Below are 20,272 nucleotides of genomic sequence, written 5' to 3'. Positions count from 1 at the left end.
AATAAATATGTGTGTCGGACTCTTCTATTAACACTTACAGCTATTTTTATGAAGTTGTACAAAAACGCTTTATTTCGTCAAGACAGTGCGTTTCCTACGATTACATGCATTTGAATGGGGGAATTTTACCGAAACAAAGTATAGATTTTCATTGTGTGAATAACTTGAAAATCTTGGCTCAAACAGCTTCCAAACCTCTTTGCCCAGCACGGGGATCTTGAATTGTATAAGATAACGCAATAAATATGTGTGTCGGACTCTTCTATTAACACTTACAGCTATTTTTATGAAGTTGTACAAAAACGCTTTATTTCGTCAAGACAGTGCGTTTCCTACGATTACATGCATTTGAATGGGGGAATTTTGCCGAAACAAAGTATAGGTTTTCATCATGTGAATAACTTGAAAATCTTGGCTCAAACAGCTTCAAAACCTGTTTGCTCAGCACGGGGATCTTGAATTGTATAAGATAACGCCGTAAATATGTGTGTCTGACTCGTCTATTAACACTTACAGCTATTTTTATGAAGTTGTACAAAAACGCTTTATTTCGTCAAGACAGTGCGTTTCCTACGATTACATGCATTTGAATGGGGGAATGCGCCCGAAACAAAGTATAGGTTTTCATTATGTGAATAACTTGAAAATCTTAGCTCAAACAGCTTCAAACCCTGTTTACCCAGCACGGGGATCTTGAATTGTATAAGATAACGCCGTAAATATGTGTGTCTGACTCTTCTATCAAGACTTACAGCTATTTTTATGAAGTTGTACAAAAACGCTTTATTTCGTCAAGACAGTGCGTTTCCTACGATTACATGCATTTGAATGGGGGAATTTTACCGAAACAAAGTATAGGTTTTCATTGTGTGAATAACTTGAAAATCTTAGCTCAAACAGCTTCCAAACCTGTTTGCCCAGCACGGGGATCTTGAATTGTATAAGATAACGCAATAAATATGTGTGTCGGACTCTTCTATAAACACTTACAGCTATTTTTATGAAGTTGTACAAAAACGCTTTATTTCGTCAAGACAGTGCGTTTCCTACGATTACATGCATTTGAATGGGGGAATGCGCCCGAAACAAAGTGTAGGTTTTCATTATGTGAATAACTTGAAAATCTTAGCTCAAACAGCTTCAAAACCTGTTTGCCCAGCACGGGGATCTTGAATTGTATAAGATAACGCCGTAAATATGTGTGTCTGACTCTTCTATCAAGACTTACAGCTATTTTTATGAAGTTGTACAAAAACGCTTTATTTCGTCAAGACAGTGCGTGTCCTACGATTACATGCATTTGAATGGGGGAATGCGCCCTTGAAACAAAGTATAGGTTTTCGTTATGTGAATAACTTGAAAATCTTCTCTCAAGCAGCTTCAAAACCTGTTTGCCCAGCACGGGGATCTTGAATTGTATAAGATAACGCAATAAATATGTGTCTGACTCTTCTATTAACACTTACAGCTATTTTTATGAAGTTGTACAAAAACGCTTTATTTCGTCAAGACAGTGCGTTTCCTCATACGATTACATGCATTTGAATGGGGGAATTTTGCCGAAACAAAGTATAGGTTTTCATTATGTGAATAACTTGAAAATCTTAGCTCAAACAGCTTCAAAACCTGTTTGCCCAGCACGGGGATCTTGAATTGTATAAGATAACGCCGTAAATATGTGTGTCTGACTCTTACAGCTATTTTTATGAAGTTGTACAAAAACGCTTTATTTCGTCAAGACAGTGCGTTTCCTGCGATTACATGCATTTGAATGGGGGAATGCGCCCAAAACAAAGTATAGGTTTTCATTATGTGAATAACTTGAAAATCTTGGCTCAAACAGCTTCAAACCCTGTTTGCCCAGCACGGGGATCTTGAATTGTATAAGATAACGCCGTAAATATGTGTGTCTGACTCTTCTATCAAGAGTTACAGCTATTTTTATGAAGTTGTACAAAAACGCTTTATTTCGTCAAGACAGTGCGTTTCCTACGATTACATGCATTTGAATGGGGGAATGCGCCCTTGAAACAAAGTATAGGTTTTCATTATGTGAATAAATTAAAAATCTTAGCTCAAACAGCTTCAAAACCTGTTTGACCAGCACGGGGATCTTGAATTGTATAAGATAACGCCGCAAATATGTGTGTCTGAATCTTCTATCAAGACTTACAGCTTTTTTTATGACGTTGTATAAAAACGCTTTATTTCGTCAAGACAGTGCGTTTCCTACGATTACATGCATTTGAATGGGGGAATGCGCCCGAAACAAAGTATAGGTTTTCATTATGTGAATAACTTGAAAATCTTAGCTCAAACAGCTTCAAAACCTGTTTACCCAGCACGGGGATCTTGAATTGTATAAGATAACGCCATAAATATGTGTGTCTGACTCTTCTATCAAGATTTACAGCTATTTTTATGAAGTTGTACAAAAACGCTTTATTTCGTCAAGACAGTGCGTTTCCTACGATTACATGCATTTGAATGGGGGAATGCGCCCGAAACAAAGTATAGGTTTTCATTATGTGAATAACTTGAAAATCTTAGCTCAAACAGCTTCAAACCCTGTTTACCCAGCACGGGGATCTTGAATTGTATAAGATAACGCCGTAAATATGTGTGTCTGACTCTTCTATCAAGACTTACAGCTATTTTTATGAAGTTGTACAAAAACGCTTTATTTCGTCAAGACAGTGCGTTTCCTACGATTACATGCATTTGAATGGGGGAATTTTACCGAAACAAAGTATAGATTTTCATTGTGTGAATAACTTGAAAATCTTGGCTCAAACAGCTTCCAAACCTCTTTGCCCAGCACGGGGATCTTGAATTGTATAAGATAACGCAATAAATATGTGTGTCGGACTCTTCTATTAACACTTACAGCTATTTTTATGAAGTTGTACAAAAACGCTTTATTTCGTCAAGACAGTGCGTTTCCTACGATTACATGCATTTGAATGGGGGAATTTTGCCGAAACAAAGTATAGGTTTTCATCATGTGAATAACTTGAAAATCTTGGCTAGAACAGCTTCAAAACCTGTTTGCTCAGCACGGGGATCTTGAATTGTATAAGATAACGCCGTAAATATGTGTGTCTGACTCGTCTATTAACACTTACAGCTATTTTTATGAAGTTGTACAAAAACGCTTTATTTCGTCAAGACAGTGCGTTTCCTACGATTACATGCATTTGAATGGGGGAATGCGCCCGAAACAAAGTATAGGTTTTCATTATGTGAATAACTTGAAAATCTTAGCTCAAACAGCTTCAAACCCTGTTTACCCAGCACGGGGATCTTGAATTGTATAAGATAACGCCGTAAATATGTGTGTCTGACTCTTCTATCAAGACTTACAGCTATTTTTATGAAGTTGTACAAAAACGCTTTATTTCGTCAAGACAGTGCGTTTCCTACGATTACATGCATTTGAATGGGGGAATTTTACCGAAACAAAGTATAGGTTTTCATTGTGTGAATAACTTGAAAATCTTAGCTCAAACAGCTTCCAAACCTCTTTGCCCAGCACGGGGATCTTGAATTGTATAAGATAACGCAATAAATATGTGTGTCGGACTCTTCTATTAACACTTACAGCTATTTTTATGAAGTTGTACAAAAACGCTTTATTTCGTCAAGACAGTGCGTTTCCTACGATTACATGCATTTGAATGGGAGAATACGCCCAAAACAAAGTATAGGTTTTCATTATGTGAATAACTTGAAAATCTTGGCTCAAACAGCTTCAAACCCTGTTTGCCCAGAACGGGGATCTTGAATTGTATAAGATAACGCCGTAAATATGTGTGACTGAATCTTCTATCAAGACTTACAGCTATTTTTATGAAGTTGTAAAAAAACGCTTTATTTCGTCAAGACAGTGCGTTTCCTACGATTACATGCATTTGAATGGGGGAATTTTGCCGAAACAAAGTATAGGTTTTCATCATGTGAATAACTTGAAAATCTTGGCTAGAACAGCTTCAAAACCTGTTTGCTCAGCACGGGGATCTTGAATTGTATAAGATAACGTCGTAAATATGTGTGTCTGAATCTTCTACCAACACTTACAGCTATTTTTATGAAGTTGTACAAAAACGCTTTATTTCGTCAAGACAGTGCATTTCCTACTATTACATGCATTTGAATGGGGGAATGCGCCCAAAACAAAGTATAGGTTTTCATTATGTGAATAACTTGAAAATCTTGGCTCAAACAGCTTCAAAACCTGTTTGCCCAGCACGGGGATCTTGAATTGTATAAGATAACGCCGTAAATATGTGTGTCTGAAAATCTTGGCTCAAACAGCTTCAAAACCTGTTTGCCCAGCACGGGGATCTTGAATTGTATAAGATAAGTTGTATTTTGTACAACTTCCCCCATGAAGTTGTACAAAAACGCTTTATTTCGTCAAGACAGTGCGTTTCCTACGATTACATGCATTTGAATGGGGAAATTTGCCGAAACAAAGTATAGGTTTTCATTATGTGAATAACTTGAAAATCTTGGCTCAAACAGCTTCAAAACCTGTTTGCCCAGCACGGGGATCTTGAATTGTATAAGATAACGCCGTAAATATGTGTGTCTGACTCTTACAGCTATTTTTATGAAGTTGTACAAAAACGCTTTATTTCGTCAAGACAGTGCGTTTCCTACGATTACATGCATTTGAATGGGGAAATTTGCCGAAACAAAGTATAGGTTTTCATTATGTGAATAACTTGAAAATCTTGGCTCAAACAGCTTCAAAACCTGTTTGCCCAGCACGGGGATCTTGAATTGTATAAGATAACGCAATAAATATGTGTGTCTGACTCTTCTATTAACACTTACAGCTATTTTTATGAAGTTGTACAAAAACGCTTTATTTCGTCAAGACAGTGCGTTTCCTACGATTACATGCATTTCAATGGGGGAATTTTGCCGAAACAAAGTATAGGTTTTCATTATGTGAATAACTTGAAAATCTTGGCTCAAACAGCTTCAAACCCTGTTTGCCCAGCACGGGGATCTTGAATTGTATAAGATAACGCCGTAAATATGTGTGTCTGAATCTTCTATCAAGACTTACAGCTATTTATATGAAGTTGTACAAAAACGCTTTATTTCGTCAAGACAGTGCGTGTCCTACGATTACATGCATTTGAATGGGGGAATGCGCCCTTGAAACAAAGTATAGGTTTTCATTATGTGAATAACTTGAAAATCTTGTCTCAAACAGCTTCAAAACCTGTTTGCCCAGCACGGGGATCTTGAATTGTATAAGATAACGCCGTAAATATGTGTGTCTTACTCTTCTATTAACACTTACAGCTATTTTTATGAAGTTGTACAAAAACGCTTTATTTCGTCAAGACAGTGCGTTTCCTACGATTACATGCATTTGAATGGGGGAATTTTGCCGAAACAAAGTATAGGTTTTCATTATGTGAATAACTTGAAAATCTTAGCTCAAACAGCTTCAAAACCTGTTTGCCCAGCACGGGGATCTTGAATTGTATAAGACAACGCCGTAAATATGTGTGTCTGAATCTTCTATCAACACTTACAGCTATTTTTATGAAGTTGTACAAAAACGCTTTATTTCGTCAAGACAGTGCGTTTCCTACGATTACATGTATTTGAATGGGGGAATTTTGCCGAAACAAAGTATAGGTTTTCATTATGTGAATAACTTGAAAATCTTAGCTCAAACAGCTTCAAAACCTGTTTGCCCAGCACGGGGATCTTGAATTGTATAAGATAACGCCGTAAATATGTGTGTCTGACTCTTACAGCTATTTTTATGAAGTTGTACAAAAACGCTTTATTTCGTCAAGACAGTGCGTTTCCTGCGATTACATGCATTTGAATGGGGGAATGCGCCCAAAACAAAGTATAGGTTTTCATTATGTGAATAACTTGAAAATCTTGGCTCAAACAGCTTCAAACCCTGTTTGCCCAGCACGGGGATCTTGAATTGTATAAGATAACGCCGTAAATATGTGTGTCTGAATCTTCTATCAAGACTTACAGCTATTTATATGAAGTTGTACAAAAACGCTTTATTTCGTCAAGACAGTGCGTGTCCTACGATTACATGCATTTGAATGGGGGAATGCGCCCTTGAAACAAAGTATAGGTTTTCATTATGTGAATAACTTGAAAATCTTGTCTCAAACAGCTTCAAAACCTGTTTGCCCAGCACGGGGATCTTGAATTGTATAAGATAACGCCGTAAATATGTGTGTCTTACTCTTCTATTAACACTTACAGCTATTTTTATGAAGTTGTACAAAAACGCTTTATTTCGTCAAGACAGTGCGTTTCCTACGATTACATGCATTTGAATGGGGGAATTTTGCCGAAACAAAGTATAGGTTTTCATTATGTGAATAACTTGAAAATCTTAGCTCAAACAGCTTCAAAACCTGTTTGCCCAGCACGGGGATCTTGAATTGTATAAGACAACGCCGTAAATATGTGTGTCTGAATCTTCTATCAACACTTACAGCTATTTTTATGAAGTTGTACAAAAACGCTTTATTTCGTCAAGACAGTGCGTTTCCTACGATTACATGTATTTGAATGGGGGAATTTTGCCGAAACAAAGTATAGGTTTTCATTATGTGAATAACTTGAAAATCTTAGCTCAAACAGCTTCAAAACCTGTTTGCCCAGCACGGGGATCTTGAATTGTATAAGATAACGCCGTAAATATGTGTGTCTGACTCTTCTATCAAGACTTACAGCTATTTTTATGAAGTTGTACAAAAACGCTTTATTTCGTCAAGACAGTGCGTTTCCTACGATTACATGCATTTGAATGGGGGAATGCGCCCTTGAAACAAAGTATAGGTTTTCATTATGTGAATAAATTAAAAATCTTGGCTCAAACAGCTTCAAAACCTGTTTGCCCAGCACGGGGATCTTGAATTGTATAAGATAACGCCATAAATATGTGTGTCTGACTCTTACAGCTATTTTTATGAAGTTGTACAAAAACGCTTTATTTCGTCAAGACAGTGCGTTTCCTACGATTACATGCATTTGAATGGGGGAATGCGCCCAAAACAAAGTATAGGTTTTCATTATGTGAATAACTTGAAAATCTTGGCTCAAACAGCTTCAAACCCTGTTTGCCCAGCACGGGGATCTTGAATTGTATAAGATAACGCCGTAAATATGTGTGTCTGACTCTTCTATCAAGACTTACAGCTATTTTTATGAAGTTGTACAAAAACGCTTTATTTCGTCAAGACAGTGCGTTTCCTACGATTACATGCATTTGAATGGGGGAATGCGCCCTTGAAACAAAGTATAGGTTTTCATTATGTGAATAAATTAAAAATCTTGGCTCAAACAGCTTCAAAACCTGTTTGCCCAGCACGGGGATCTTGAATTGTATAAGATAACGCCATAAATATGTGTGTCTGACTCTTACAGCTATTTTTATGAAGTTGTACAAAAACGCTTTATTTCGTCAAGACAGTGCGTTTCCTACGATTACATGCATTTGAATGGGGGAATGCGCCCAAAACAAAGTATAGGTTTTCATTATGTGAATAACTTGAAAATCTTGGCTCAAACAGCTTCAAACCCTGTTTGCCCAGCACGGGGATCTTGAATTCTATAAGATAACGCCATAAATATGTGTGTCTGACTCTTCTATCAAGACTTACAGCTATTTTTATGAAGTTGTACAAAAACGCTTTATTTCGTCAAGACAGTGCGTTTCCTACGATTACATGCATTTGAATGGGGAAATTTGCCGAAACAAAGTATAGGTTTTCATTATGTGAATAACTTGAAAATCTTGGCTCAAACAGCTTCAAAACCTGTTTGCCCAGCACGGGGATCTTGAATTGTATAAGATAACGCCGTAAATATGTGTGTCTGACTCTTACAGCTATTTTTATGAAGTTGTACAAAAACGCTTTATTTCGTCAAGACAGTGCGTTTCCTACGATTACATGCATTTGAATGGGGAAATTTGCCGAAACAAAGTATAGGTTTTCATTATGTGAATAACTTGAAAATCTTGGCTCAAACAGCTTCAAAACCTGTTTGCCCAGCACGGGGATCTTGAATTGTATAAGATAACGCAATAAATATGTGTGTCTGACTCTTCTATTAACACTTACAGCTATTTTTATGAAGTTGTACAAAAACGCTTTATTTCGTCAAGACAGTGCGTTTCCTACGATTACATGCATTTCAATGGGGGAATTTTGCCGAAACAAAGTATAGGTTTTCATTATGTGAATAACTTGAAAATCTTGGCTCAAACAGCTTCAAACCCTGTTTGCCCAGCACGGGGATCTTGAATTGTATAAGATAACGCCGTAAATATGTGTGTATGAATCTTCTATCAAGACTTACAGCTATTTATATGAAGTTGTACAAAAACGCTTTATTTCGTCAAGACAGTGCGTGTCCTACGATTACATGCATTTGAATGGGGGAATGCGCCCTTGAAACAAAGTATAGGTTTTCATTATGTGAATAACTTGAAAATCTTGTCTCAAACAGCTTCAAAACCTGTTTGCCCAGCACGGGGATCTTGAATTGTATAAGATAACGCCGTAAATATGTGTGTCTTACTCTTCTATTAACACTTACAGCTATTTTTATGAAGTTGTACAAAAACGCTTTATTTCGTCAAGACAGTGCGTTTCCTACGATTACATGCATTTGAATGGGGGAATGCGCCCAAAACAAAGTATAGGTTTTCATTATGTGAATAACTTGAAAATCTTGGCTCAAACAGCTTCAAACCCTGTTTGCCCAGCACGGGGATCTTGAATTCTATAAGATAACGCCATAAATATGTGTGTCTGACTCTTCTATCAAGACTTACAGCTATTTTTATGAAGTTGTACAAAAACGCTTTATTTCGTCAAGACAGTGCGTTTCCTACGATTACATGCATTTGAATGGGGAAATTTGCCGAAACAAAGTATAGGTTTTCATTATGTGAATAACTTGAAAATCTTGGCTCAAACAGCTTCAAAACCTGTTTGCCCAGCACGGGGATCTTGAATTGTATAAGATAACGCCGTAAATATGTGTGTCTGACTCTTACAGCTATTTTTATGAAGTTGTACAAAAACGCTTTATTTCGTCAAGACAGTGCGTTTCCTACGATTACATGCATTTGAATGGGGAAATTTGCCGAAACAAAGTATAGGTTTTCATTATGTGAATAACTTGAAAATCTTGGCTCAAACAGCTTCAAAACCTGTTTGCCCAGCACGGGGATCTTGAATTGTATAAGATAACGCAATAAATATGTGTGTCTGACTCTTCTATTAACACTTACAGCTATTTTTATGAAGTTGTACAAAAACGCTTTATTTCGTCAAGACAGTGCGTTTCCTACGATTACATGCATTTCAATGGGGGAATTTTGCCGAAACAAAGTATAGGTTTTCATTATGTGAATAACTTGAAAATCTTGGCTCAAACAGCTTCAAACCCTGTTTGCCCAGCACGGGGATCTTGAATTGTATAAGATAACGCCGTAAATATGTGTGTATGAATCTTCTATCAAGACTTACAGCTATTTATATGAAGTTGTACAAAAACGCTTTATTTCGTCAAGACAGTGCGTGTCCTACGATTACATGCATTTGAATGGGGGAATGCGCCCTTGAAACAAAGTATAGGTTTTCATTATGTGAATAACTTGAAAATCTTGTCTCAAACAGCTTCAAAACCTGTTTGCCCAGCACGGGGATCTTGAATTGTATAAGATAACGCCGTAAATATGTGTGTCTTACTCTTCTATTAACACTTACAGCTATTTTTATGAAGTTGTACAAAAACGCTTTATTTCGTCAAGACAGTGCGTTTCCTACGATTACATGCATTTGAATGGGGGAATGCGCCCAAAACAAAGTATAGGTTTTCATTATGTGAATAACTTGAAAATCTTGGCTCAAACAGCTTCAAACCCTGTTTGCCCAGCACGGGGATCTTGAATTCTATAAGATAACGCCATAAATATGTGTGTCTGACTCTTCTATCAAGACTTACAGCTATTTTTATGAAGTTGTACAAAAACGCTTTATTTCGTCAAGACAGTGCGTTTCCTACGATTACATGCATTTGAATGGGGAAATTTGCCGAAACAAAGTATAGGTTTTCATTATGTGAATAACTTGAAAATCTTGGCTCAAACAGCTTCAAAACCTGTTTGCCCAGCACGGGGATCTTGAATTGTATAAGATAACGCCGTAAATATGTGTGTCTGACTCTTACAGCTATTTTTATGAAGTTGTACAAAAACGCTTTATTTCGTCAAGACAGTGCGTTTCCTACGATTACATGCATTTGAATGGGGAAATTTGCCGAAACAAAGTATAGGTTTTCATTATGTGAATAACTTGAAAATCTTGGCTCAAACAGCTTCAAAACCTGTTTGCCCAGCACGGGGATCTTGAATTGTATAAGATAACGCAATAAATATGTGTGTCTGACTCTTCTATTAACACTTACAGCTATTTTTATGAAGTTGTACAAAAACGCTTTATTTCGTCAAGACAGTGCGTTTCCTACGATTACATGCATTTCAATGGGGGAATTTTGCCGAAACAAAGTATAGGTTTTCATTATGTGAATAACTTGAAAATCTTGGCTCAAACAGCTTCAAACCCTGTTTGCCCAGCACGGGGATCTTGAATTGTATAAGATAACGCCGTAAATATGTGTGTCTGAATCTTCTATCAAGACTTACAGCTATTTATATGAAGTTGTACAAAAACGCTTTATTTCGTCAAGACAGTGCGTGTCCTACGATTACATGCATTTGAATGGGGGAATGCGCCCTTGAAACAAAGTATAGGTTTTCATTATGTGAATAACTTGAAAATCTTGTCTCAAACAGCTTCAAAACCTGTTTGCCCAGCACGGGGATCTTGAATTGTATAAGATAACGCCGTAAATATGTGTGTCTTACTCTTCTATTAACACTTACAGCTATTTTTATGAAGTTGTACAAAAACGCTTTATTTCGTCAAGACAGTGCGTTTCCTACGATTACATGCATTTGAATGGGGGAATTTTGCCGAAACAAAGTATAGGTTTTCATTATGTGAATAACTTGAAAATCTTAGCTCAAACAGCTTCAAAACCTGTTTGCCCAGCACGGGGATCTTGAATTGTATAAGACAACGCCGTAAATATGTGTGTCTGAATCTTCTATCAACACTTACAGCTATTTTTATGAAGTTGTACAAAAACGCTTTATTTCGTCAAGACAGTGCGTTTCCTACGATTACATGTATTTGAATGGGGGAATTTTGCCGAAACAAAGTATAGGTTTTCATTATGTGAATAACTTGAAAATCTTAGCTCAAACAGCTTCAAAACCTGTTTGCCCAGCACGGGGATCTTGAATTGTATAAGATAACGCCGTAAATATGTGTGTCTGACTCTTCTATCAAGACTTACAGCTATTTTTATGAAGTTGTACAAAAACGCTTTATTTCGTCAAGACAGTGCGTTTCCTACGATTACATGCATTTGAATGGGGGAATGCGCCCTTGAAACAAAGTATAGGTTTTCATTATGTGAATAAATTAAAAATCTTGGCTCAAACAGCTTCAAAACCTGTTTGCCCAGCACGGGGATCTTGAATTGTATAAGATAACGCCATAAATATGTGTGTCTGACTCTTACAGCTATTTTTATGAAGTTGTACAAAAACGCTTTATTTCGTCAAGACAGTGCGTTTCCTACGATTACATGCATTTGAATGGGGGAATGCGCCCAAAACAAAGTATAGGTTTTCATTATGTGAATAACTTGAAAATCTTGGCTCAAACAGCTTCAAACCCTGTTTGCCCAGCACGGGGATCTTGAATTGTATAAGATAACGCCGTAAATATGTGTGTCTGACTCTTCTATCAAGACTTACAGCTATTTTTATGAAGTTGTACAAAAACGCTTTATTTCGTCAAGACAGTGCGTTTCCTACGATTACATGCATTTGAATGGGGGAATGCGCCCTTGAAACAAAGTATAGGTTTTCATTATGTGAATAAATTAAAAATCTTGGCTCAAACAGCTTCAAAACCTGTTTGCCCAGCACGGGGATCTTGAATTGTATAAGATAACGCCATAAATATGTGTGTCTGACTCTTACAGCTATTTTTATGAAGTTGTACAAAAACGCTTTATTTCGTCAAGACAGTGCGTTTCCTACGATTACATGCATTTGAATGGGGGAATGCGCCCAAAACAAAGTATAGGTTTTCATTATGTGAATAACTTGAAAATCTTGGCTCAAACAGCTTCAAACCCTGTTTGCCCAGCACGGGGATCTTGAATTGTATAAGATAACGCCGTAAATATGTGTGTCTGACTCTTCTATCAAGACTTACAGCTATTTTTATGAAGTTGTACAAAAACGCTTTATTTCGTCAAGACAGTGCGTTTCCTACGATTACATGCATTTGAATGGGGGAATGCGCCCTTGAAACAAAGTATAGGTTTTCATTATGTGAATAAATTAAAAATCTTGGCTCAAACAGCTTCAAAACCTGTTTGCCCAGCACGGGGATCTTGAATTGTATAAGATAACGCCATAAATATGTGTGTCTGACTCTTACAGCTATTTTTATGAAGTTGTACAAAAACGCTTTATTTCGTCAAGACAGTGCGTTTCCTACGATTACATGCATTTGAATGGGGGAATGCGCCCAAAACAAAGTATAGGTTTTCATTATGTGAATAACTTGAAAATCTTGGCTCAAACAGCTTCAAACCCTGTTTGCCCAGCACGGGGATCTTGAATTCTATAAGATAACGCCATAAATATGTGTGTCTGACTCTTCTATCAAGACTTACAGCTATTTTTATGAAGTTGTACAAAAACGCTTTATTTCGTCAAGACAGTGCGTTTCCTACGATTACATGCATTTGAATGGGGAAATTTGCCGAAACAAAGTATAGGTTTTCATTATGTGAATAACTTGAAAATCTTGGCTCAAACAGCTTCAAAACCTGTTTGCCCAGCACGGGGATCTTGAATTGTATAAGATAACGCCGTAAATATGTGTGTCTGACTCTTACAGCTATTTTTATGAAGTTGTACAAAAACGCTTTATTTCGTCAAGACAGTGCGTTTCCTACGATTACATGCATTTGAATGGGGAAATTTGCCGAAACAAAGTATAGGTTTTCATTATGTGAATAACTTGAAAATCTTGGCTCAAACAGCTTCAAAACCTGTTTGCCCAGCACGGGGATCTTGAATTGTATAAGATAACGCCGTAAATATGTGTGTCTGACTCTTACAGCTATTTTTATGAAGTTGTACAAAAACGCTTTATTTCGTCAAGACAGTGCGTTTCCTACGATTACATGCATTTGAATGGGGAAATTTGCCGAAACAAAGTATAGGTTTTCATTATGTGAATAACTTGAAAATCTTGGCTCAAACAGCTTCAAAACCTGTTTGCCCAGCACGGGGATCTTGAATTGTATAAGATAACGCAATAAATATGTGTGTCTGACTCTTCTATTAACACTTACAGCTATTTTTATGAAGTTGTACAAAAACGCTTTATTTCGTCAAGACAGTGCGTTTCCTACGATTACATGCATTTCAATGGGGGAATTTTGCCGAAACAAAGTATAGGTTTTCATTATGTGAATAACTTGAAAATCTTGGCTCAAACAGCTTCAAACCCTGTTTGCCCAGCACGGGGATCTTGAATTGTATAAGATAACGCCGTAAATATGTGTGTATGAATCTTCTATCAAGACTTACAGCTATTTATATGAAGTTGTACAAAAACGCTTTATTTCGTCAAGACAGTGCGTGTCCTACGATTACATGCATTTGAATGGGGGAATGCGCCCTTGAAACAAAGTATAGGTTTTCATTATGTGAATAACTTGAAAATCTTGTCTCAAACAGCTTCAAAACCTGTTTGCCCAGCACGGGGATCTTGAATTGTATAAGATAACGCCGTAAATATGTGTGTCTTACTCTTCTATTAACACTTACAGCTATTTTTATGAAGTTGTACAAAAACGCTTTATTTCGTCAAGACAGTGCGTTTCCTACGATTACATGCATTTGAATGGGGGAATTTTGCCGAAACAAAGTATAGGTTTTCATTATGTGAATAACTTGAAAATCTTAGCTCAAACAGCTTCAAAACCTGTTTGCCCAGCACGGGGATCTTGAATTGTATAAGACAACGCCGTAAATATGTGTGTCTGAATCTTCTATCAACACTTACAGCTATTTTTATGAAGTTGTACAAAAACGCTTTATTTCGTCAAGACAGTGCGTTTCCTACGATTACATGTATTTGAATGGGGGAATTTTGCCGAAACAAAGTATAGGTTTTCATTATGTGAATAACTTGAAAATCTTAGCTCAAACAGCTTCAAAACCTGTTTGCCCAGCACGGGGATCTTGAATTGTATAAGATAACGCCGTAAATATGTGTGTCTGACTCTTACAGCTATTTTTATGAAGTTGTACAAAAACGCTTTATTTCGTCAAGACAGTGCGTTTCCTGCGATTACATGCATTTGAATGGGGGAATGCGCCCAAAACAAAGTATAGGTTTTCATTATGTGAATAACTTGAAAATCTTGGCTCAAACAGCTTCAAACCCTGTTTGCCCAGCACGGGGATCTTGAATTGTATAAGATAACGCCGTAAATATGTGTGTCTGAATCTTCTATCAAGACTTACAGCTATTTATATGAAGTTGTACAAAAACGCTTTATTTCGTCAAGACAGTGCGTGTCCTACGATTACATGCATTTGAATGGGGGAATGCGCCCAAAGCAAAGTATAGGTTTTCATTATGTGAATAACTTGAAAATCTTGTCTCAAACAGCTTCAAAACCTGTTTGCCCAGCACGGGGATCTTGAATTGTATAAGATAACGCCGTAAATATGTGTGTCTGACTCTTACAGCTATTTTTATGAAGTTGTACAAAAACGCTTTATTTCGTCAAGACAGTGCGTTTCCTGCGATTACATGCATTTCAATGGGGGAATTTTGCCGAAACAAAGTATAGGTTTTCATTATGTGAATAACTTGAAAATCTTGGCTCAAACAGCTTCAAACCCTGTTTGCCCAGCACGGGGATCTTGAATTGTATAAGATAACGCCGTAAATATGTGTGTATGAATCTTCTATCAAGACTTACAGCTATTTATATGAAGTTGTACAAAAACGCTTTATTTCGTCAAGACAGTGCGTGTCCTACGATTACATGCATTTGAATGGGGGAATGCGCCCTTGAAACAAAGTATAGGTTTTCATTATGTGAATAACTTGAAAATCTTGTCTCAAACAGCTTCAAAACCTGTTTGCCCAGCACGGGGATCTTGAATTGTATAAGATAACGCCGTAAATATGTGTGTCTTACTCTTCTATTAACACTTACAGCTATTTTTATGAAGTTGTACAAAAACGCTTTATTTCGTCAAGACAGTGCGTTTCCTACGATTACATGCATTTGAATGGGGGAATTTTGCCGAAACAAAGTATAGGTTTTCATTATGTGAATAACTTGAAAATCTTAGCTCAAACAGCTTCAAAACCTGTTTGCCCAGCACGGGGATCTTGAATTGTATAAGACAACGCCGTAAATATGTGTGTCTGAATCTTCTATCAACACTTACAGCTATTTTTATGAAGTTGTACAAAAACGCTTTATTTCGTCAAGACAGTGCGTTTCCTACGATTACATGTATTTGAATGGGGGAATTTTGCCGAAACAAAGTATAGGTTTTCATTATGTGAATAACTTGAAAATCTTAGCTCAAACAGCTTCAAAACCTGTTTGCCCAGCACGGGGATCTTGAATTGTATAAGATAACGCCGTAAATATGTGTGTCTGACTCTTACAGCTATTTTTATGAAGTTGTACAAAAACGCTTTATTTCGTCAAGACAGTGCGTTTCCTGCGATTACATGCATTTGAATGGGGGAATGCGCCCAAAACAAAGTATAGGTTTTCATTATGTGAATAACTTGAAAATCTTGGCTCAAACAGCTTCAAACCCTGTTTGCCCAGCACGGGGATCTTGAATTGTATAAGATAACGCCGTAAATATGTGTGTCTGAATCTTCTATCAAGACTTACAGCTATTTATATGAAGTTGTACAAAAACGCTTTATTTCGTCAAGACAGTGCGTGTCCTACGATTACATGCATTTGAATGGGGGAATGCGCCCAAAGCAAAGTATAGGTTTTCATTATGTGAATAACTTGAAAATCTTGTCTCAAACAGCTTCAAAACCTGTTTGCCCAGCACGGGGATCTTGAATTGTATAAGATAACGCCGTAAATATGTGTGTCTGACTCTTACAGCTATTTTTATGAAGTTGTACAAAAACGCTTTATTTCGTCAAGACAGTGCGTTTCCTGCGATTACATGCATTTGAATGGGGGAATGCGCCCAAAACAAAGTATAGGTTTTCATTATGTGAATAACTTGAAAATCTTGGCTCAAACAGCTTCAAACCCTGTTTGCCCAGCACGGGGATCTTGAATTGTATAAGATAACGCCGTAAATATGTGTGTCTGACTCTTCTATCAAGACTTACAGCTATTTTTATGAAGTTGTACAAAAACGCTTTATTTCGTCAAGACAGTGCGTTTCCTAAGATTACATGCATTTGAATGGGGGAATGCGCCCTTGAAACAAAGTATAGGTTTTCATTATGTGAATAAATTAAAAATCTTGGCTCAAACAGCTTCAAAACCTGTTTGCCCAGCACGGGGATCTTGAATTGTATAAGATAACGCCATAAATATGTGTGTCTGACTCTTCTATCAAGACTTACAGCTATTTTCATGAAGTTGTACAAAAACGCTTTATTTCGTCAAGACAGTGCGTTTCCTACGATTACATGCATTTGAATGGGGAAATTTGCCGAAACAAAGTATAGGTTTTCATTATGTGAATAACTTGAAAATCTTGGCTCAAACAGCTTCAAAACCTGTTTGCCCAGCACGGGGATCTTGAATTGTATAAGATAACGCCATAAATATGTGTGTCTGACTCTTACAGCTATTTTTATGAAGTTGTACAAAAACGCTTTATTTCGTCAAGACAGTGCGTTTCCTACGATTACATGCATTTGAATGGGGGAATGCGCCCAAAACAAAGTATAGGTTTTCATTATGTGAATAACTTGAAAATCTTGGCTCAAACAGCTTCAAACCCTGTTTGCCCAGCACGGGGATCTTGAATTGTATAAGATAACGCCGTAAATATGTGTGTCTGACTCTTCTATCAAGACTTACAGCTATTTTTATGAAGTTGTACAAAAACGCTTTATTTCGTCAAGACAGTGCGTTTCCTACGATTACATGCATTTGAATGGGAGAATTTTGCCGAAACAAAGTATAGGTTTTCATTATGTGAATAACTTGAAAATCTTAGCTCAAACAGCTTCAAAACCTGTTTGCCCAGCACGGGGATCTTGAATTGTATAAGATAACGCCGTAAATATGTGTGTCTGACTCTTCTATCAAGACTTACAGCTATTTTTATGAAGTTGCACAAAAACGCTTTATTTCGTCAAGACAGTGCGTTTCCTACGATTACATGCATTTGAATGGGGGAATGCGCCCAAAACAAAGTATAGGTTTTCATTATGTGAATAACTTGAAAATCTTAGCTAGAACAGCTTCAAAACCTGTTTGCCCAGCACGGGGATCTTGAATTCTATAAGATAACGCCATAAATATGTGTGTCTGACTCTTCTATCAAGACTTACAGCTATTTTTATGAAGTTGTACAAAAACGCTTTATTTCGTCAAGACAGTGCGTTTCCTACGATTACATGCATTTGAATGGGGAAATTTGCCGAAACAAAGTATAGGTTTTCATTATGTGAATAACTTGAAAATCTTGGCTCAAACAGCTTCAAAACCTGTTTGCCCAGCACGGGGATCTTGAATTGTATAAGATAACGCCGTAAATATGTGTGTCTGACTCTTACAGCTATTTTTATGAAGTTGTACAAAAACGCTTTATTTCGTCAAGACAGTGCGTTTCCTACGATTACATGCATTTGAATGGGGAAATTTGCCGAAACAAAGTATAGGTTTTCATTATGTGAATAACTTGAAAATCTTAGCTCAAACAGCTTCAAACCCTGTTTACCCAGCACGGGGATCTTGAATTGTATAAGATAACGCCGTAAATATGTGTGTCTGAATCTTCTATCAAGACTTACAGCTATTTATATGAAGTTGTACAAAAACGCTTTATTTCGTCAAGACAGTGCGTGTCCTACGATTACATGCATTTGAATGGGGGAATGCGCCCTTGAAACAAAGTATAGGTTTTCATTATGTGAATAACTTGAAAATCTTGTCTCAAACAGCTTCAAAACCTGTTTGCCCAGCACGGGGATCTTGAATTGTATAAGATAACGCCGTAAATATGTGTGTCTTACTCTTCTATTAACACTTACAGCTATTTTTATGAAGTTGTACAAAAACGCTTTATTTCGTCAAGACAGTGCGTTTCCTACGATTACATGCATTTGAATGGGGGAATTTTGCCGAAACAAAGTATAGGGTTTCATTATGTGAATAACTTGAAAATCTTAGCTCAAACAGCTTCAAAACCTGTTTGCCCAGCACGGGGATCTTGAATTGTATAAGATAACGCCGTAAATATGTGTGTCTGAATCTTCTATCAACACTTACAGCTATTTTTATGAAGTTGTACAAAAACGCTTTATTTCGTCAAGACAGTGCGTTTCCTACGATTACATGTATTTGAATGGGGGAATTTTTCCGAAACAAAGTATAGGTTTTCATTATGTGAATAACTTGAAAATCTTAGCTCAAACAGCTTCAAAACCTGTTTGCCCAGCACGGGGATCTTGAATTGTATAAGATAACGCCGTAAATATGTGTGTCTGACTCTTACAGCTATTTTTATGAAGTTGTACAAAAACGCTTTATTTCGTCAAGACAGTGCGTTTCCTGCGATTACATGCATTTGAATGGGGGAATGCGCCCAAAACAAAGTATAGGTTTTCATTATGTAAATAACTTGAAAATCTTGGCTCAAACAGCTTCAAACCCTGTTTGCCCAGCACGGGGATCTTGAATTGTATAAGATAACGCCGTAAATATGTGTGTCTGAATCTTCTATCAAGACTTACAGCTATTTATATGAAGTTGTACAAAAACGCTTTATTTCGTCAAGACAGTGCGTGTCCTACGATTACATGCATTTGAATGGGGGAATGCGCCCAAAGCAAAGTATAGGTTTTCATTATGTGAATAACTTGAAAATCTTGTCTCAAACAGCTTCAAAACCTGTTTGCCCAGCACGGGGATCTTGAATTGTATAAGATAACGCCGTAAATATGTGTGTCTGAATCTTCTATCAACACTTACAGCTATTTTTATGAAGTTGTACAAAAACGCTTTATTTCGTCAAGACAGTGCGTTTCCTACGATTACATGCATTTGAATGGGGGAATTTTGCCGAAACAAAATATAGGTTTTCATTATGTGAATAACTTGAAAATCTTAGCTCAAACAGCTTCAAAACCTGTTTGCCCAGCACGGGGATCTTGAATTGTATAAGATAACGCCGTAAATATGTGTGTCTGACTCTTACAGCTATTTTTATGAAGTTGTACAAAAACGCTTTATTTCGTCAAGACAGTGCGTTTCCTGCGATTACATGCATTTGAATGGGGGAATGCGCCCAAAACAAAGTATAGGTTTTCATTATGTGAATAACTTGAAAATCTTGGCTCAAACAGCTTCAAACCCTGTTTGCCCAGCACGGGGATCTTGAATTGTATAAGATAACGCCGTAAATATGTGTGTCTGACTCTTCTATCAAGACTTACAGCTATTTTTATGAAGTTGTACAAAAACGCTTTATTTCGTCAAGACAGTGCGTTTCCTACGATTACATGCATTTGAATGGGGGAATGCGCCCTTGAAACAAAGTATAGGTTTTCATTATGTGAATAAATTAAAAATCTTGGCTCAAACAGCTTCAAAACCTGTTTGCCCAGCACGGGGATCTTGAATTGTATAAGATAACGCCATAAATATGTGTGTCTGACTCTTCTATCAAGACTTACAGCTATTTTTATGAAGTTGTACAAAAACGCTTTATTTCGTCAAGACAGTGCGTTTCCTACGATTACATGCATTTGAATGGGGGAATGCGCCCAAAACAAAGTATAGGTTTTCATTATGTGAATAACTTGAAAATCTTGGCTCAAACAGCTTCAAACCCTGTTTGCCCAGCACG

This window comes from Neolamprologus brichardi, chromosome 5 (assembly GCF_056152115.1).
Source record: "Neolamprologus brichardi isolate AB-2024 chromosome 5, ASM5615211v1, whole genome shotgun sequence".
Taxonomy (NCBI): domain Eukaryota; kingdom Metazoa; phylum Chordata; class Actinopteri; order Cichliformes; family Cichlidae; genus Neolamprologus; species Neolamprologus brichardi.
This window is presented reverse-complemented; position numbering follows the sequence as displayed.